The 22210-nt window shown below is 34.0% G+C and overlaps 6 non-coding genes across 6 annotated transcripts; all 6 read left to right on the forward strand.

Annotated features, from left to right (window-relative positions):
- The first annotated feature begins 2964 nt into the window (after nucleotides 1-2964).
- TRNAG-UCC (transfer RNA glycine (anticodon UCC)) lies at nucleotides 2965-3036 on the forward strand. Its single transcript has one exon. It is a non-coding gene; the product is annotated as a tRNA-Gly (tRNA).
- Nucleotides 3037-6531: 3495 nt separating this feature from the next.
- Nucleotides 6532-6603, forward strand: TRNAG-UCC (transfer RNA glycine (anticodon UCC)). Its single transcript has one exon. It is a non-coding gene; the product is annotated as a tRNA-Gly (tRNA).
- Nucleotides 6604-10098: 3495 nt separating this feature from the next.
- Nucleotides 10099-10170, forward strand: TRNAG-UCC (transfer RNA glycine (anticodon UCC)). Its single transcript has one exon. It is a non-coding gene; the product is annotated as a tRNA-Gly (tRNA).
- Nucleotides 10171-13670: 3500 nt separating this feature from the next.
- On the forward strand, nucleotides 13671-13742 carry TRNAG-UCC (transfer RNA glycine (anticodon UCC)). The gene has a single exon. It is a non-coding gene; the product is annotated as a tRNA-Gly (tRNA).
- A 3499-nt stretch (nucleotides 13743-17241) lies between these two features.
- Nucleotides 17242-17313, forward strand: TRNAG-UCC (transfer RNA glycine (anticodon UCC)). The gene has a single exon. It is a non-coding gene; the product is annotated as a tRNA-Gly (tRNA).
- Nucleotides 17314-20813: 3500 nt separating this feature from the next.
- TRNAG-UCC (transfer RNA glycine (anticodon UCC)) lies at nucleotides 20814-20885 on the forward strand. Its single transcript has one exon. It is a non-coding gene; the product is annotated as a tRNA-Gly (tRNA).
- The last annotated feature ends 1325 nt before the right edge of the window (nucleotides 20886-22210 follow it).

Raw genomic sequence — 22210 nt, forward strand, 5'->3', positions numbered from 1 at the left:
TGGGGCGAGGAGATATTTCTCGGAATACCGCGGTTCGGTAAGCGAGCTGGAATAGGACAAAAATAAGTGGAATTTGGATCATCAGTTCGTCACGAACGACGAATGTCAAGTTGTTAAATACGATAATTAAGTGACATTTTAATTAAACCAAATATGTGATATATCGTTTGTCAAATTAAATTATAATATTATATTTAATCTCTTTCCCCAGTTTGTTAGCGTTACCTCGTTTTCACTAACATTCCTTATTTATTTCTACAAATTCGACACATCGCAAATGGTCTAAGTAAAACAAAAATACCCTTGAATCTACACGTTTTTGTAGACAGTATAAATTCAAAAATCGTTCAGAGATTTTCCCTTTATAAAGACAGATCCAAATCCATCATTTCTATTACTCGCTGGGGAAGAGTTTGGTTTCATAAACTATTTCACGTGTTGTGCAACAGGTAAAACACACCAGCAACTGTCGTTTTATAATGATAACTCAATATCGAACACAGATACCTTACCTTACAGAATACGTATATGTGAGTGGAGGAAATAAAACTAAGAAATCTTCCTTTTTTAGTTCACCCAACGAAAAGGATAATTCTCAATTAAAATGTTTCTTTGACCAACGTAATTAGTAAGAAATATATATGCGAGACAGAGATAGAAATGAAAAGTTTGACAACACGTGAGCGAAAAATAAAAGAACTACTTTACTTTTGTTTTTTCGTGCATTTTTTCTGGTCCTTCTGCTGTGCATGATATCAAACGTTTGCGTGAATGAAAATGTGTAGCGACAGGAAATTCGTTATTGATTTAAGATTCTCACGAAATCCACCACTTAGACTACGTGTACAGTTTCTTCAGGGAAATTATTCACTAAGGAAACGTCAACGGTCCTCTGTTGTTTTAAAGCGAAAATATTCTTTGAACCACTTCATGAGATACGATGCAGATTTTCCATCTTAAGTTCCACAACGTTCTCAAGCGTCTCAGTAAAATGTGTCTTACTTACTGAGATGCAATTTCAGGTGTATCAAGGTTACACAATCTTTACACTTTCTCTCTTTACCTGATTCAATAGTACGAAAGAAATCGCAAAGCGTTTTCCACAAAATTACTTAATGGGTTTTCGTAAATATACGAGTTAGGTACTACTACACTGTTCACAATATTATTGTTGTTGTTGGATGTAAACTACATGGTGAAAACGCGTCCTCTTCTACTCATGAGTATGAAGAACCGATTTTCATTGTTATATTTCCTCAGACATTCCTATGAGCCACGCGTGGCCCACCATAACTCGAAATTAACGTTTCATTCATTTGAATTTAACGCTCATTACAATGACTAACTGAATTCGAGGAATTTTGAGAGCTCATTAAATTATGATAAATGGATGTTGAAGAGAGGTTACAGAAAGAAATTCAGATTTTTAAACTTTGTGCTAACGTTCTTCGTTAATTTCGTGGGAAATGAGAGAATGAATTATGTTTACATCTCGTCATACTATGATTGAAAGAAATCGTTATTTACCCTTGCGATTCTAAAAGAGCGAAACTTGTAAAATATTACGATAATGTTAAATAACGATTTAGTGTTTTCATGGAATTAATTGGAGAAGATTGATTGAATGCACTTATTTTCAAAGCAAAAGAAAAATACTGCATTACTACATCAATTCGCATGCGCGTGAACTTCATTTCAAAGGACGAACACATAACACGGCTGAAAATGTGTTTTAGCATACACTTGGCACAAAAACATATGTACACTTATACGAGATTTTAGAATGGTCTAGCCTCATGTCTCAAAAGAACATTATGAGTTGATTTATTCATAGGATTAATTACGGTAGTGTTTATTTCTAACTCAACAGCAGCAAGAAGTTAGTGTTAATTTTTTTTTTCTTTTTTTAGGCCATTCTTAGTGATGATTAACAAATCTTAGGCCTAAGGCAAGTTGACTGACATATTTTGATTGCTGAGAGTAGAAGTTTTTCGTATTGTTTATAGATATTCTGTGTCTAAAGAAATTTTCTTCCAATTAGTATACTAATTTCAGAAAAAAAAAACTATTTTGCGGGTTTTTGTCATTTTAAATAATTTATATGTATTTTTAACAGTAAAGGGACCTGACTTCTTTGTATATTTTACTCAAAATTTACCTGATATTTCTTTTTAAGTACGAAGCCAATTATCGTTCCAATGACCGTCAAAATGTAAAATTTGTATATTAATTTAATGAAAGGTAATTTATCTCTACTTTATTGTTTAAAAACATAGGAGAAATAGCATTATATTTTCAATCGATTAACAATTATGTGTTCAACACTTCAAATTGGATTATTCAATTTCAGACCCGGCATGGCTAGGTTATTAGGGCGCTCGTCTCGTAATCTGAGGGTCGCAGGTTCGAATTCCCTTCACACCAAACACACTCGCTCTCTGAGTCGTGAAAGCGTTATACGTGATGTTCAATCTCATTATTCTTTGGTGAGAGAATAGCTCAAAGTTCGCGGTTGGTAGTAGCGTGTATCCGCCTTCTTTCCACTGTGAAATTAGAGACTACTAACGCTAATAGCACTCGTGTAGCTTTGCCGAAATTGAAAACAAATAAATATCGTTCCCGTTTTTCTCTCTAATCACATACAACTCTATTGGAATATTGCTTGTTAATAAGTACGATTGTGAGCTATGATGCAAGAAATGAGAATGTCAGAATAAACCTTATGATATAAGAAATGACAACAATCTGGTAAATCTAGTTTGGTAATGTTAATTTTTGTGTAATAACGTTATCGTTCAGATTAAAGTACAGACACAAAACGTGCCTTGGTTTCTTAAAGTATACGAGACAAAGACCCGTTCCACGTGAAGTGAGCTCAGTGTCGGAAGAAGGCAGTTACCTTTATTTACAGGTAAAGAAGTTGTTATTTTTTAAAACTTTGATGTTTTAAAATTATCGCGTAAAGCGACGGTGGTATAGTGGTTAGCATAGCTGCCTTCCAAGCAGTTGACCTGGGTTCGATTCCCGGCCGTCGCATCGTTTACTTTTGGATGTGTGAAGGTACTTATTTTATCTCGATATAATCTTCGTTTTCCCTGACTTCACTCCATCACGTTACTCGGTCATTCACTTCTTTGCGCGGTTTATCAAACTTTTAACTTCCAAATAGTTTTTAATTTAATATTGTTTACCTGGCATCGAACAAGAAGGTCGAAATTATTGATTGGAAAACTACAATAAACACATTCTTCAATTAACACAGATTTCTTTCTTGACGAAACTTATCTAATAATATGGGTAGGTGCATTTCCATTTCCAAGTGCGTTGAAAGGTGTAGTAATTACTATCGGAAATGTTGCTGACACGTATAATTATAAATGTGAGCTGTCTTAATCATCGAAAATCGCATCTCATTTTACTCACTAATCAATCTCGTAGAAGTTGGTGACAGCTTCGAATGTTCGTGATTGAAATAAATGTAAAGAATAAACGTATGGTTCTGAGAAATTATGCGAGAATTCAAAAACAATTACATTACCATCGGTAAACTACAGTTCCTCTGCCATTTCCTGGGGCGAGGAGATATTTCTCGGAATACCGCGGTTCGGTAAGCGAGCTGGAATAGGACAAAAATAAGTGGAATTTGGATCATCAGTTCGTCACGAACGACGAATGTCAAGTTGTTAAATACGATAATTAAGTGACATTTTAATTAAACCAAATATGTGATATATCGTTTGTCAAATTAAATTATAATATTATATTTAATCTCTTTCCCCAGTTTGTTAGCGTTACCTCGTTTTCACTAACATTCCTTATTTATTTCTACAAATTCGACACATCGCAAATGGTCTAAGTAAAACAAAATACCCTTGAATCTACACGTTTTTGTAGACAGTATAAATTCAAAATCGTTCAGAGATTTTCCCTTTATAAAGACAGATCCAAATCCATCATTTCTATTACTCGCTGGGGAAGAGTTTGGTTTCATAAACTATTTCACGTGTTGTGCAACAGGTAAAACACACCAGCAACTGTCGTTTTATAATGATAACTCAATATCGAACACAGATACCTTACCTTACAGAATACGTATATGTGAGTGGAGGAAATAAAACTAAGAAATCTTCCTTTTTAGTTCACCCAACGAAAAGGATAATTCTCAATTAAAATGTTTCTTTGACCAACGTAATTAGTAAGAAATATATATGCGAGACAGAGATAGAAATGAAAAGTTTGACAACACGTGAGCGAAAAATAAAAGAACTACTTTACTTTTGTTTTTTCGTGCATTTTTCTGGTCCTTCTGCTGTGCATGATATCAAACGTTTGCGTGAATGAAAATGTGTAGCGACAGGAAATTCGTTATTGATTTAAGATTCTCACGAAATCCACCACTTAGACTACGTGTACAGTTTCTTCAGGGAAATTATTCACTAAGGAAACGTCAACGGTCCTCTGTTGTTTTAAAGCGAAAATATTCTTTGAACCACTTCATGAGATACGATGCAGATCTTCCATCTTAAGTTCCACAACGTTCTCAAGCGTCTCAGTAAAATGTGTCTTACTTACTGAGATGCAATTTCAGGTGTATCAAGGTTACACAATCTTTACACTTTCTCTCTTTACCTGATTCAATAGTACGAAAGAAATCGCAAAGCGTTTTCCACAAAATTACTTAATGGGTTTTCGTAAATATACGAGTTAGGTACTACTACACTGTTCACAATATTATTGTTGTTGTTGGATGTAAACTACATGGTGAAAAACGCGTCCTCTTCTACTCATGAGTATGAAGAACCGATTTTCATTGTTATATTTCCTCAGACATTCCTATGAGCCACGCGTGGCCCACCATAACTCGAAATTAACGTTTCATTCATTTGAATTTAACGCTCATTACAATGACTAACTGAATTCGAGGAATTTTGAGAGCTCATTAAATTATGATAAATGGATGTTGAAGAGAGGTTACAGAAAGAAATTCAGATTTTTTAAACTTTGTGCTAACGTTTTTTCGTTAATTTCGTGGGAAATGAGAGAATGAATTATGTTTACATCTCGTCATACTATGATTGAAAGAAATCGTTATTTACCCTTGCGATTCTAAAAGAGCGAAACTTGTAAAATATTACGATAATGTTAAATAACGATTTAGTGTTTTCATGGAATTAATTGGAGAAGATTGATTGAATGCACTTATTTTCAAAGCAAAAGAAAAATACTGCATTACTACATCAATTCGCATGCGCGTGAACTTCATTTCAAAGGACGAACACATAACACGGCTGAAAATGTGTTTTAGCATACACTTGGCACAAAAACATATGTACACTTATACGAGATTTTAGAATGGTCTAGCCTCATGTCTCAAAAGAACATTATGAGTTGATTTATTCATAGGATTAATTACGGTAGTGTTTATTTCTAACTCAACAGCAGCAAGAAGTTAGTGTTAATTTTTTTTTTTTTTTTAGGCCATTCTTAGTGATGATTAACAAATCTTAGGCCTAAGGCAAGTTGACTGACATATTTTGATTGCTGAGATTAGAAGTTTTTCGTATTGTTTATAGATATTCTGTGTCTAAAGAAATTTTCTTCCAATTAGTATACTAATTTCAGAAAAAAAAAAACTATTTTGCGGGTTTTTGTCATTTTAAATAATTTATTTGTATTTTTAACAGTAAAGGGACCTGACTTCTTTGTATATTTTCCTCAAAATTTACCTGATATTTCTTTTTAAGTTCGAAGCCAATTATCGTTCCAATGACCGTCAAAATGTAAAATTTGTATATTAATTTAATGAAAGGTAATTTATATCTACTTTATTATTTAAAAACATAGGAGAAATAGCATTATATTTTCAATCGATTAACAATTATGTGTTCAACACTTCAAATTGGATTATTCAATTTCAGACCCGGCATGGCTAGGTTATTAGGGCGCTCGTCTCGTAATCTGAGGGTCGCAGGTTCGAATTCCCTTCACACCAAACACACTCGCTCTCTGAGTCGTGAAAGCGTTATACGTGATGTTCAATCTCACTATTCTTTGGTGAGAGAATAGCTCAAAGTTCGCGGTTGGTAGTAGCGTGTATCCGCCTTCTTTCCACTGTGAAATTAGAGACTACTAACGCTAATAGCACTCGTGTAGCTTTGCCGAAATTGAAAACAAATAAATATCGTTCCCGTTTTTCTCTCTAATCACATACAACTCTATTGGAATATTGCTTGTTAATAAGTACGATTGTGAGCTATGATGCAAGAAATGAGAATGTCAGAATAAACCTTATGATATAAGAAATGACAACAATCTGGTAAATCTAGTTTGGTAATGTTAATTTTTGTGTAATAACGTTATCGTTCAGATTAAAGTACAGACACAAAACGTGCCTTGGTTTCTTAAAGTATACGAGACAAAGACCCGTTCCACGTGAAGTGAGCTCAGTGTCGAAAGAAGGCAGTTACCTTTATTTACAGGTAAAGAAGTTGTTATTTTTAAAATTTTGATGTTTTAAAATTATCGCGTAAAGCGACGGTGGTATAGTGGTTAGCATAGCTGCCTTCCAAGCAGTTGACCTGGGTTCGATTCCCGGCCGTCGCATCGTTTACTTTTGGATGTGTGAAGGTACTTATTTTATCTCGATATAATCTTCGTTTTCCCTGACTTCACTCCATCACGTTACTCGGTCATTCACTTCTTTGCGCGGTTTATCAAACTTTTAACTTCCAAATGGTTTTTAATTTAATATTGTTTACCTGGCATCGAACAAGAAGGTCGAAATTATTGATTGGAAAACTACAATAAACACATTCTTCAATTAACACAGATTTCTTTCTTGACGAAACTTATCTAATAATATGGGTAGGTGCATTTCCATTTCCAAGTGCGTTGAAAGGTGTAGTAATTACTATCGGAAATGTTGCTGACACGTATAATTATAAATGTGAGCTGTCTTAATCATCGAAAATCGCATCTCATTTTACTCACTAATCAATCTCGTAGAAGTTGGTGACAGCTTCGAATGTTCGTGATTGAAATAAATGTAAAGAATAAACGTATGGTTCTGAGAAATTATGCGAGAATTCAAAAACAATTACATTACCATCGGTAAACTACAGTTCCTCTGCCATTTCCTGGGGCGAGGAGATATTTCTCGGAATACCGCGGTTCGGTAAGCGAGCTGGAATAGGACAAAAATAAGTGGAATTTGGATCATCAGTTCGTCACGAACGACGAATGTCAAGTTGTTAAATACGATAATTAAGTGACATTTTAATTAAACCAAATATGTGATATATCGTTTGTCAAATTAAATTATAATATTATATTTAATCTCTTTCCCCAGTTTGTTAGCGTTACCTCGTTTTCACTAACATTCCTTATTTATTTCTACAAATTCGACACATCGCAAATGGTCTAAGTAAAACAAAAATACCCTTGAATCTACACGTTTTTGTAGACAGTATAAATTCAAAATCGTTCAGAGATTTTCCCTTTATAAAGACAGATCCAAATCCATCATTTCTATTACTCGCTGGGGAAGAGTTTGGTTTCATAAACTATTTCACGTGTTGTGCAACAGGTAAAACACACCAGCAACTGTCGTTTTATAATGATAACTCAATATCGAACACAGATACCTTACCTTACAGAATACGTATATGTGAGTGGAGGAAATAAAACTAAGAAATCTTCCTTTTTAGTTCACCCAACGAAAAGGATAATTCTCAATTAAAATGTTTCTTTGACCAACGTAATTAGTAAGAAATATATATGCGAGACAGAGATAGAAATGAAAAGTTTGACAACACGTGAGCGAAAAATAAAAGAACTACTTTACTTTTGTTTTTTCGTGCATTTTTTCTGGTCCTTCTGCTGTGCATGATATCAAACGTTTGCGTGAATGAAAATGTGTAGCGACAGGAAATTCGTTATTGATTTAAGATTCTCACGAAATCCACCACTTAGACTACGTGTACAGTTTCTTCAGGGAAATTATTCACTAAGGAAACGTCAACGGTCCTCTGTTGTTTTAAAGCGAAAATATTCTTTGAACCACTTCATGAGATACGATGCAGATCTTCCATCTTAAGTTCCACAACGTTCTCAAGCGTCTCAGTAAAATGTGTCTTACTTACTGAGATGCAATTTCAGGTGTATCAAGGTTACACAATCTTTACACTTTCTCTCTTTTACCTGATTCAATAGTACGAAAGAAATCGCAAAGCGTTTTCCACAAAATTACTTAATGGGTTTTCGTAAATATACGAGTTAGGTACTACTACACTGTTCACAATATTATTGTTGTTGTTGGATGTAAACTACATGGTGAAAAACGCGTCCTCTTCTACTCATGAGTATGAAGAACCGATTTTCATTGTTATATTTCCTCAGACATTCCTATGAGCCACGCGTGGCCCACCATAACTCGAAATTAACGTTTCATTCATTTGAATTTAACGCTCATTACAATGACTAACTGAATTCGAGGAATTTTGAGAGCTCATTAAATTATGATAAATGGATGTTGAAGAGAGGTTACAGAAAGAAATTCAGATTTTAAACTTTGTGCTAACGTTTTCGTTAATTTCGTGGGAAATGAGAGAATGAATTATGTTTACATCTCGTCATACTATGATTGAAAGAAATCGTTATTTACCCTTGCGATTCTAAAAGAGCGAAACTTGTAAAATATTACGATAATGTTAAATAACGATTTAGTGTTTTCATGGAATTAATTGAGAAGATTGATTGAATGCACTTATTTTCAAAGCAAAAGAAAAATACTGCATTACTACATCAATTCGCATGCGCGTGAACTTCATTTCAAAGGACGAACACATAACACGGCTGAAAATGTGTTTTAGCATACACTTGGCACAAAAACATATGTACACTTATACGAGATTTTAGAATGGTCTAGCCTCATGTCTCAAAAGAACATTATGAGTTGATTTATTCATAGGATTAATTACGGTAGTGTTTATTTCTAACTCAACAGCAGCAAGAAGTTAGTGTTAATTTTTTTTTTCTTTTTTTAGGCCATTCTTAGTGATGATTAACAAATCTTAGGCCTAAGGCAAGTTGACTGACATATTTTGATTGCTGAGATTAGAAGTTTTTCGTATTGTTTATAGATATTCTGTGTCTAAAGAAATTTTCTTCCAATTAGTATACTAATTTCAGAAAAAAAAAAACTATTTTGCGGGTTTTTGTCATTTTAAATAATTTATTTGTATTTTTAACAGTAAAGGGACCTGACTTCTTTGTATATTTTCCTCAAAATTTACCTGATATTTCTTTTTAAGTTCGAAGCCAATTATCGTTCCAATGACCGTCAAAATGTAAAATTTGTATATTAATTTAATGAAAGGTAATTTATATCTACTTTATTATTTAAAAACATAGGAGAAATAGCATTATATTTTCAATCGATTAACAATTATGTGTTCAACACTTCAAATTGGATTATTCAATTTCAGACCCGGCATGGCTAGGTTATTAGGGCGCTCGTCTCGTAATCTGAGGGTCGCAGGTTCGAATTCCCTTCACACCAAACACACTCGCTCTCTGAGTCGTGAAAGCGTTATACGTGATGTTCAATCTCACTATTCTTTGGTGAGAGAATAGCTCAAAGTTCGCGGTTGGTAGTAGCGTGTATCCGCCTTCTTTCCACTGTGAAATTAGAGACTACTAACGCTAATAGCACTCGTGTAGCTTTGCCGAAATTGAAAACAAATAAATATCGTTCCCGTTTTTCTCTCTAATCACATACAACTCTATTGGAATATTGCTTGTTAATAAGTACGATTGTGAGCTATGATGCAAGAAATGAGAATGTCAGAATAAACCTTATGATATAAGAAATGACAACAATCTGGTAAATCTAGTTTGGTAATGTTAATTTTTGTGTAATAACGTTATCGTTCAGATTAAAGTACAGACACAAAACGTGCCTTGGTTTCTTAAAGTATACGAGACAAAGACCCGTTCCACGTGAAGTGAGCTCAGTGTCGAAAGAAGGCAGTTACCTTTATTTACAGGTAAAGAAGTTGTTATTTTTAAAATTTTGATGTTTTAAAATTATCGCGTAAAGCGACGGTGGTATAGTGGTTAGCATAGCTGCCTTCCAAGCAGTTGACCTGGGTTCGATTCCCGGCCGTCGCATCGTTTACTTTTGGATGTGTGAAGGTACTTATTTTATCTCGATATAATCTTCGTTTTCCCTGACTTCACTCCATCACGTTACTCGGTCATTCACTTCTTTGCGCGGTTTATCAAACTTTTAACTTCCAAATGGTTTTTTAATTTAATATTGTTTACCTGGCATCGAACAAGAAGGTCGAAATTATTGATTGGAAAAACTACAATAAACACATTCTTCAATTAACACAGATTTCTTTCTTGACGAAACTTATCTAATAATATGGGTAGGTGCATTTCCATTTCCAAGTGCGTTGAAAGGTGTAGTAATTACTATCGGAAATGTTGCTGACACGTATAATTATAAATGTGAGCTGTCTTAATCATCGAAAATCGCATCTCATTTTACTCACTAATCAATCTCGTAGAAGTTGGTGACAGCTTCGAATGTTCGTGATTGAAATAAATGTAAAGAATAAACGTATGGTTCTGAGAAATTATGCGAGAATTCAAAAAACAATTACATTACCATCGGTAAACTACAGTTCCTCTGCCATTTCCTGGGGCGAGGAGATATTTCTCGGAATACCGCGGTTCGGTAAGCGAGCTGGAATAGGACAAAAATAAGTGGAATTTGGATCATCAGTTCGTCACGAACGACGAATGTCAAGTTGTTAAATACGATAATTAAGTGACATTTTAATTAAACCAAATATGTGATATATCGTTTGTCAAATTAAATTATAATATTATATTTAATCTCTTTCCCCAGTTTGTTAGCGTTACCTCGTTTTCACTAACATTCCTTATTTATTTCTACAAATTCGACACATCGCAAATGGTCTAAGTAAAACAAAAATACCCTTGAATCTACACGTTTTTGTAGACAGTATAAATTCAAAAATCGTTCAGAGATTTTCCCTTTATAAAGACAGATCCAAATCCATCATTTCTATTACTCGCTGGGGAAGAGTTTGGTTTCATAAACTATTTCACGTGTTGTGCAACAGGTAAAACACACCAGCAACTGTCGTTTTATAATGATAACTCAATATCGAACACAGATACCTTACCTTACAGAATACGTATATGTGAGTGGAGGAAATAAAACTAAGAAATCTTCCTTTTAGTTCACCCAACGAAAAGGATAATTCTCAATTAAAATGTTTCTTTGACCAACGTAATTAGTAAGAAATATATATGCGAGACAGAGATAGAAATGAAAAGTTTGACAACACGTGAGCGAAAAATAAAAGAACTACTTTACTTTTGTTTTTTTCGTGCATTTTTCTGGTCCTTCTGCTGTGCATGATATCAAACGTTTGCGTGAATGAAAATGTGTAGCGACAGGAAATTCGTTATTGATTTAAGATTCTCACGAAATCCACCACTTAGACTACGTGTACAGTTTCTTCAGGGAAATTATTCACTAAGGAAACGTCAACGGTCCTCTGTTGTTTTAAAGCGAAAATATTCTTTGAACCACTTCATGAGATACGATGCAGATCTTCCATCTTAAGTTCCACAACGTTCTCAAGCGTCTCAGTAAAATGTGTCTTACTTACTGAGATGCAATTTCAGGTGTATCAAGGTTACACAATCTTTACACTTTCTCTCTTTTACCTGATTCAATAGTACGAAAGAAATCGCAAAGCGTTTTCCACAAAATTACTTAATGGGTTTTCGTAAATATACGAGTTAGGTACTACTACACTGTTCACAATATTATTGTTGTTGTTGGATGTAAACTACATGGTGAAAAACGCGTCCTCTTCTACTCATGAGTATGAAGAACCGATTTTCATTGTTATATTTCCTCAGACATTCCTATGAGCCACGCGTGGCCCACCATAACTCGAAATTAACGTTTCATTCATTTGAATTTAACGCTCATTACAATGACTAACTGAATTCGAGGAATTTTGAGAGCTCATTAAATTATGATAAATGGATGTTGAAGAGAGGTTACAGAAAGAAATTCAGATTTTTAAACTTTGTGCTAACGTTTTTCGTTAATTTCGTGGGAAATGAGAGAATGAATTATGTTTACATCTCGTCATACTATGATTGAAAGAAATCGTTATTTACCCTTGCGATTCTAAAAGAGCGAAACTTGTAAAATATTACGATAATGTTAAATAACGATTTAGTGTTTTCATGGAATTAATTGGAGAAGATTGATTGAATGCACTTATTTTCAAAGCAAAAGAAAAATACTGCATTACTACATCAATTCGCATGCGCGTGAACTTCATTTCAAAGGACGAACACATAACACGGCTGAAAATGTGTTTTAGCATACACTTGGCACAAAAACATATGTACACTTATACGAGATTTTAGAATGGTCTAGCCTCATGTCTCAAAAGAACATTATGAGTTGATTTATTCATAGGATTAATTACGGTAGTGTTTATTTCTAACTCAACAGCAGCAAGAAGTTAGTGTTAATTTTTTTTTCTTTTTTTAGGCCATTCTTAGTGATGATTAACAAATCTTAGGCCTAAGGCAAGTTGACTGACATATTTTGATTGCTGAGATTAGAAGTTTTCGTATTGTTTATAGATATTCTGTGTCTAAAGAAATTTTCTTCCAATTAGTATACTAATTTCAGAAAAAAAAAAACTATTTTGCGGGTTTTTGTCATTTTAAATAATTTATTTGTATTTTTAACAGTAAAGGGACCTGACTTCTTTGTATATTTTCCTCAAAATTTACCTGATATTTCTTTTTAAGTTCGAAGCCAATTATCGTTCCAATGACCGTCAAAATGTAAAATTTGTATATTAATTTAATGAAAGGTAATTTATATCTACTTTATTATTTAAAAACATAGGAGAAATAGCATTATATTTTCAATCGATTAACAATTATGTGTTCAACACTTCAAATTGGATTATTCAATTTCAGACCCGGCATGGCTAGGTTATTAGGGCGCTCGTCTCGTAATCTGAGGGTCGCAGGTTCGAATTCCCTTCACACCAAACACACTCGCTCTCTGAGTCGTGAAAGCGTTATACGTGATGTTCAATCTCACTATTCTTTGGTGAGAGAATAGCTCAAAGTTCGCGGTTGGTAGTAGCGTGTATCCGCCTTCTTTCCACTGTGAAATTAGAGACTACTAACGCTAATAGCACTCGTGTAGCTTTGCCGAAATTGAAAACAAATAAATATCGTTCCCGTTTTTCTCTCTAATCACATACAACTCTATTGGAATATTGCTTGTTAATAAGTACGATTGTGAGCTATGATGCAAGAAATGAGAATGTCAGAATAAACCTTATGATATAAGAAATGACAACAATCTGGTAAATCTAGTTTGGTAATGTTAATTTTTGTGTAATAACGTTATCGTTCAGATTAAAGTACAGACACAAAACGTGCCTTGGTTTCTTAAAGTATACGAGACAAAGACCCGTTCCACGTGAAGTGAGCTCAGTGTCGAAAGAAGGCAGTTACCTTTATTTACAGGTAAAGAAGTTGTTAATTTTTAAAATTTTGATGTTTTAAAATTATCGCGTAAAGCGACGGTGGTATAGTGGTTAGCATAGCTGCCTTCCAAGCAGTTGACCTGGGTTCGATTCCCGGCCGTCGCATCGTTTACTTTTGGATGTGTGAAGGTACTTATTTTATCTCGATATAATCTTCGTTTTCCCTGACTTCACTCCATCACGTTACTCGGTCATTCACTTCTTTGCGCGGTTTATCAAACTTTTAACTTCCAAATGGTTTTTTAATTTAATATTGTTTACCTGGCATCGAACAAGAAGGTCGAAATTATTGATTGGAAAAACTACAATAAACACATTCTTCAATTAACACAGATTTCTTTCTTGACGAAACTTATCTAATAATATGGGTAGGTGCATTTCCATTTCCAAGTGCGTTGAAAGGTGTAGTAATTACTATCGGAAATGTTGCTGACACGTATAATTATAAATGTGAGCTGTCTTAATCATCGAAAATCGCATCTCATTTTACTCACTAATCAATCTCGTAGAAGTTGGTGACAGCTTCGAATGTTCGTGATTGAAATAAATGTAAAGAATAAACGTATGGTTCTGAGAAATTATGCGAGAATTCAAAAAACAATTACATTACCATCGGTAAACTACAGTTCCTCTGCCATTTCCTGGGGCGAGGAGATATTTCTCGGAATACCGCGGTTCGGTAAGCGAGCTGGAATAGGACAAAAATAAGTGGAATTTGGATCATCAGTTCGTCACGAACGACGAATGTCAAGTTGTTAAATACGATAATTAAGTGACATTTTAATTAAACCAAATATGTGATATATCGTTTGTCAAATTAAATTATAATATTATATTTAATCTCTTTCCCCAGTTTGTTAGCGTTACCTCGTTTTCACTAACATTCCTTATTTATTTCTACAAATTCGACACATCGCAAATGGTCTAAGTAAAACAAAAATACCCTTGAATCTACACGTTTTTGTAGACAGTATAAATTCAAAAATCGTTCAGAGATTTTCCCTTTATAAAGACAGATCCAAATCCATCATTTCTATTACTCGCTGGGGAAGAGTTTGGTTTCATAAACTATTTCACGTGTTGTGCAACAGGTAAAACACACCAGCAACTGTCGTTTTATAATGATAACTCAATATCGAACACAGATACCTTACCTTACAGAATACGTATATGTGAGTGGAGGAAATAAAACTAAGAAATCTTCCTTTTTAGTTCACCCAACGAAAAGGATAATTCTCAATTAAAATGTTTCTTTGACCAACGTAATTAGTAAGAAATATATATGCGAGACAGAGATAGAAATGAAAAGTTTGACAACACGTGAGCGAAAAATAAAAGAACTACTTTACTTTTGTTTTTTCGTGCATTTTTTCTGGTCCTTCTGCTGTGCATGATATCAAACGTTTGCGTGAATGAAAATGTGTAGCGACAGGAAATTCGTTATTGATTTAAGATTCTCACGAAATCCACCACTTAGACTACGTGTACAGTTTCTTCAGGGAAATTATTCACTAAGGAAACGTCAACGGTCCTCTGTTGTTTTAAAGCGAAAATATTCTTTGAACCACTTCATGAGATACGATGCAGATCTTCCATCTTAAGTTCCACAACGTTCTCAAGCGTCTCAGTAAAATGTGTCTTACTTACTGAGATGCAATTTCAGGTGTATCAAGGTTACACAATCTTTACACTTTCTCTCTTTTACCTGATTCAATAGTACGAAAGAAATCGCAAAGCGTTTTCCACAAAATTACTTAATGGGTTTTCGTAAATATACGAGTTAGGTACTACTACACTGTTCACAATATTATTGTTGTTGTTGGATGTAAACTACATGGTGAAAACGCGTCCTCTTCTACTCATGAGTATGAAGAACCGATTTTCATTGTTATATTTCCTCAGACATTCCTATGAGCCACGCGTGGCCCACCATAACTCGAAATTAACGTTTCATTCATTTGAATTTAACGCTCATTACAATGACTAACTGAATTCGAGGAATTTTGAGAGCTCATTAAATTATGATAAATGGATGTTGAAGAGAGGTTACAGAAAGAAATTCAGATTTTAAACTTTGTGCTAACGTTTTCGTTAATTTCGTGGGAAATGAGAGAATGAATTATGTTTACATCTCGTCATACTATGATTGAAAGAAATCGTTATTTACCCTTGCGATTCTAAAAGAGCGAAACTTGTAAAATATTACGATAATGTTAAATAACGATTTAGTGTTTTCATGGAATTAATTGAGAAGATTGATTGAATGCACTTATTTTCAAAGCAAAAGAAAAATACTGCATTACTACATCAATTCGCATGCGCGTGAACTTCATTTCAAAGGACGAACACATAACACGGCTGAAAATGTGTTTTAGCATACACTTGGCACAAAAACATATGTACACTTATACGAGATTTTAGAATGGTCTAGCCTCATGTCTCAAAAGAACATTATGAGTTGATTTATTCATAGGATTAATTACGGTAGTGTTTATTTCTAACTCAACAGCAGCAAGAAGTTAGTGTTAATTTTTTTTTCTTTTTTTAGGCCATTCTTAGTGATGATTAACAAATCTTAGGCCTAAGGCAAGTTGACTGACATATTTTGATTGCTGAGATTAGAAGTTTTTCGTATTGTTTATAGATATTCTGTGTCTAAAGAAATTTTCTTCCAATTAGTATACTAATTTCAGAAAAAAAAAAACTATTTTGCGGGTTTTTTGTCATTTTAAATAATTTATTTGTATTTTTAACAGTAAAGGGACCTGACTTCTTTGTATATTTTCCTCAAAATTTACCTGATATTTCTTTTTAAGTTCGAAGCCAATTATCGTTCCAATGACCGTCAAAATGTAAAATTTGTATATTAATTTAATGAAAGGTAATTTATATCTACTTTATTATTTAAAAAACATAGGAGAAATAGCATTATATTTTCAATCGATTAACAATTATGTGTTCAACACTTCAAATTGGATTATTCAATTTCAGACCCGGCATGGCTAGGTTATTAGGGCGCTCGTCTCGTAATCTGAGGGTCGCAGGTTCGAATTCCCTTCACACCAAACACACTCGCTCTCTGAGTCGTGAAAGCGTTATACGTGATGTTCAATCTCACTATTCTTTGGTGAGAGAATAGCTCAAAGTTCGCGGTTGGTAGTAGCGTGTATCCGCCTTCTTTCCACTGTGAAATTAGAGACTACTAACGCTAATAGCACTCGTGTAGCTTTGCCGAAATTGAAAACAAATAAATATCGTTCCCGTTTTTCTCTCTAATCACATACAACTCTATTGGAATATTGCTTGTTAATAAGTACGATTGTGAGCTATGATGCAAGAAATGAGAATGTCAGAATAAACCTTATGATATAAGAAATGACAACAATCTGGTAAATCTAGTTTGGTAATGTTAATTTTTGTGTAATAACGTTATCGTTCAGATTAAAGTACAGACACAAAACGTGCCTTGGTTTCTTAAAGTATACGAGACAAAGACCCGTTCCACGTGAAGTGAGCTCAGTGTCGAAAGAAGGCAGTTACCTTTATTTACAGGTAAAGAAGTTGTTATTTTTAAAATTTTGATGTTTTAAAATTATCGCGTAAAGCGACGGTGGTATAGTGGTTAGCATAGCTGCCTTCCAAGCAGTTGACCTGGGTTCGATTCCCGGCCGTCGCATCGTTTACTTTTGGATGTGTGAAGGTACTTATTTTATCTCGATATAATCTTCGTTTTCCCTGACTTCACTCCATCACGTTACTCGGTCATTCACTTCTTTGCGCGGTTTATCAAACTTTTAACTTCCAAATGGTTTTTTAATTTAATATTGTTTACCTGGCATCGAACAAGAAGGTCGAAATTATTGATTGGAAAAACTACAATAAACACATTCTTCAATTAACACAGATTTCTTTCTTGACGAAACTTATCTAATAATATGGGTAGGTGCATTTCCATTTCCAAGTGCGTTGAAAGGTGTAGTAATTACTATCGGAAATGTTGCTGACACGTATAATTATAAATGTGAGCTGTCTTAATCATCGAAAATCGCATCTCATTTTACTCACTAATCAATCTCGTAGAAGTTGGTGACAGCTTCGAATGTTCGTGATTGAAATAAATGTAAAGAATAAACGTATGGTTCTGAGAAATTATGCGAGAATTCAAAAAACAATTACATTACCATCGGTAAACTACAGTTCCTCTGCCATTTCCTGGGGCGAGGAGATATTTCTCGGAATACCGCGGTTCGGTAAGCGAGCTGGAATAGGACAAAAATAAGTGGAATTTGGATCATCAGTTCGTCACGAACGACGAATGTCAAGTTGTTAAATACGATAATTAAGTGACATTTTAATTAAACCAAATATGTGATATATCGTTTGTCAAATTAAATTATAATATTATATTTAATCTCTTTCCCCAGTTTGTTAGCGTTACCTCGTTTTCACTAACATTCCTTATTTATTTCTACAAATTCGACACATCGCAAATGGTCTAAGTAAAACAAAATACCCTTGAATCTACACGTTTTTGTAGACAGTATAAATTCAAAAATCGTTCAGAGATTTTCCCTTTATAAAGACAGATCCAAATCCATCATTTCTATTACTCGCTGGGGAAGAGTTTGGTTTCATAAACTATTTCACGTGTTGTGCAACAGGTAAAACACACCAGCAACTGTCGTTTTATAATGATAACTCAATATCGAACACAGATACCTTACCTTACAGAATACGTATATGTGAGTGGAGGAAATAAAACTAAGAAATCTTCCTTTTTAGTTCACCCAACGAAAAGGATAATTCTCAATTAAAATGTTTCTTTGACCAACGTAATTAGTAAGAAATATATATGCGAGACAGAGATAGAAATGAAAAGTTTGACAACACGTGAGCGAAAAATAAAAGAACTACTTTACTTTTGTTTTTTCGTGCATTTTTCTGGTCCTTCTGCTGTGCATGATATCAAACGTTTGCGTGAATGAAAATGTGTAGCGACAGGAAATTCGTTATTGATTTAAGATTCTCACGAAATCCACCACTTAGACTACGTGTACAGTTTCTTCAGGGAAATTATTCACTAAGGAAACGTCAACGGTCCTCTGTTGTTTTAAAGCGAAAATATTCTTTGAACCACTTCATGAGATACGATGCAGATCTTCCATCTTAAGTTCCACAACGTTCTCAAGCGTCTCAGTAAAATGTGTCTTACTTACTGAGATGCAATTTCAGGTGTATCAAGGTTACACAATCTTTACACTTTCTCTCTTTTACCTGATTCAATAGTACGAAAGAAATCGCAAAGCGTTTTCCACAAAATTACTTAATGGGTTTTCGTAAATATACGAGTTAGGTACTACTACACTGTTCACAATATTATTGTTGTTGTTGGATGTAAACTACATGGTGAAAACGCGTCCTCTTCTACTCATGAGTATGAAGAACCGATTTTCATTGTTATATTTCCTCAGACATTCCTATGAGCCACGCGTGGCCCACCATAACTCGAAATTAACGTTTCATTCATTTGAATTTAACGCTCATTACAATGACTAACTGAATTCGAGGAATTTTGAGAGCTCATTAAATTATGATAAATGGATGTTGAAGAGAGGTTACAGAAAGAAATTCAGATTTTTAAACTTTGTGCTAACGTTTTTCGTTAATTTCGTGGGAAATGAGAGAATGAATTATGTTTACATCTCGTCATACTATGATTGAAAGAAATCGTTATTTACCCTTGCGATTCTAAAAGAGCGAAACTTGTAAAATATTACGATAATGTTAAATAACGATTTAGTGTTTTCATGGAATTAATTGGAGAAGATTGATTGAATGCACTTATTTTCAAAGCAAAAGAAAAATACTGCATTACTACATCAATTCGCATGCGCGTGAACTTCATTTCAAAGGACGAACACATAACACGGCTGAAAATGTGTTTTAGCATACACTTGGCACAAAAAACATATGTACACTTATACGAGATTTTAGAATGGTCTAGCCTCATGTCTCAAAAGAACATTATGAGTTGATTTATTCATAGGATTAATTACGGTAGTGTTTATTTCTAACTCAACAGCAGCAAGAAGTTAGTGTTAATTTTTTTTTCTTTTTTTAGGCCATTCTTAGTGATGATTAACAAATCTTAGGCCTAAGGCAAGTTGACTGACATATTTTGATTGCTGAGATTAGAAGTTTTTCGTATTGTTTATAGATATTCTGTGTCTAAAGAAATTTTCTTCCAATTAGTATACTAATTTCAGAAAAAAAAAAACTATTTTGCGGGTTTTTGTCATTTTAAATAATTTATTTGTATTTTTAACAGTAAAGGGACCTGACTTCTTTGTATATTTTCCTCAAAATTTACCTGATATTTCTTTTTAAGTTCGAAGCCAATTATCGTTCCAATGACCGTCAAAATGTAAAATTTGTATATTAATTTAATGAAAGGTAATTTATATCTACTTTATTATTTAAAAAACATAGGAGAAATAGCATTATATTTTCAATCGATTAACAATTATGTGTTCAACACTTCAAATTGGATTATTCAATTTCAGACCCGGCATGGCTAGGTTATTAGGGCGCTCGTCTCGTAATCTGAGGGTCGCAGGTTCGAATTCCCTTCACACCAAACACACTCGCTCTCTGAGTCGTGAAAGCGTTATACGTGATGTTCAATCTCACTATTCTTTGGTGAGAGAATAGCTCAAAGTTCGCGGTTGGTAGTAGCGTGTATCCGCCTTCTTTCCACTGTGAAATTAGAGACTACTAACGCTAATAGCACTCGTGTAGCTTTGCCGAAATTGAAAACAAATAAATATCGTTCCCGTTTTCTCTCTAATCACATACAACTCTATTGGAATATTGCTTGTTAATAAGTACGATTGTGAGCTATGATGCAAGAAATGAGAATGTCAGAATAAACCTTATGATATAAGAAATGACAACAATCTGGTAAATCTAGTTTGGTAATGTTAATTTTTGTGTAATAACGTTATCGTTCAGATTAAAGTACAGACACAAAACGTGCCTTGGTTTCTTAAAGTATACGAGACAAAGACCCGTTCCACGTGAAGTGAGCTCAGTGTCGAAAGAAGGCAGTTACCTTTATTTACAGGTAAAGAAGTTGTTAATTTTTAAAATTTTGATGTTTTAAAATTATCGCGTAAAGCGACGGTGGTATAGTGGTTAGCATAGCTGCCTTCCAAGCAGTTGACCTGGGTTCGATTCCCGGCCGTCGCATCGTTTACTTTGGATGTGTGAAGGTACTTATTTTATCTCGATATAATCTTCGTTTTCCCTGACTTCACTCCATCACGTTACTCGGTCATTCACTTCTTTGCGCGGTTTATCAAACTTTTAACTTCCAAATGGTTTTTAATTTAATATTGTTTACCTGGCATCGAACAAGAAGGTCGAAATTATTGATTGGAAAAACTACAATAAACACATTCTTCAATTAACACAGATTTCTTTCTTGACGAAACTTATCTAATAATATGGGTAGGTGCATTTCCATTTCCAAGTGCGTTGAAAGGTGTAGTAATTACTATCGGAAATGTTGCTGACACGTATAATTATAAATGTGAGCTGTCTTAATCATCGAAAATCGCATCTCATTTTACTCACTAATCAATCTCGTAGAAGTTGGTGACAGCTTCGAATGTTCGTGATTGAAATAAATGTAAAGAATAAACGTATGGTTCTGAGAAATTATGCGAGAATTCAAAACAATTACATTACCATCGGTAAACTACAGTTCCTCTGCCATTTCCTGGGGCGAGGAGATATTTCTCGGAATACCGCGGTTCGGTAAGCGAGCTGGAATAGGACAAAAATAAGTGGAATTTGGATCATCAGTTCGTCACGAACGACGAATGTCAAGTTGTTAAATACGATAATTAAGTGACATTTTAATTAAACCAAATATGTGATATATCGTTTGTCAAATTAAATTATAATATTATATTTAATCTCTTTCCCCAGTTTGTTAGCGTTACCTCGTTTTCACTAACATTCCTTATTTATTTCTACAAATTCGACACATCGCAAATGGTCTAAGTAAAACAAAAATACCCTTGAATCTACACGTTTTTGTAGACAGTATAAATTCAAAATCGTTCAGAGATTTTCCCTTTATAAAGACAGATCCAAATCCATCATTTCTATTACTCGCTGGGGAAGAGTTTGGTTTCATAAACTATTTCACGTGTTGTGCAACAGGTAAAACACACCAGCAACTGTCGTTTTATAATGATAACTCAATATCGAACACAGATACCTTACCTTACAGAATACGTATATGTGAGTGGAGGAAATAAAACTAAGAAATCTTCCTTTTTTAGTTCACCCAACGAAAAGGATAATTCTCAATTAAAATGTTTCTTTGACCAACGTAATTAGTAAGAAATATATATGCGAGACAGAGATAGAAATGAAAAGTTTGACAACACGTGAGCGAAAAATAAAAGAACTACTTTACTTTTGTTTTTTCGTGCATTTTTTCTGGTCCTTCTGCTGTGCATGATATCAAACGTTTGCGTGAATGAAAATGTGTAGCGACAGGA

The sequence above is a fragment of the Tachypleus tridentatus genome, chromosome 8 (genome assembly GCF_004210375.1).
Source record: "Tachypleus tridentatus isolate NWPU-2018 chromosome 8, ASM421037v1, whole genome shotgun sequence".
Lineage (NCBI taxonomy): Eukaryota > Metazoa > Arthropoda > Merostomata > Xiphosura > Limulidae > Tachypleus > Tachypleus tridentatus.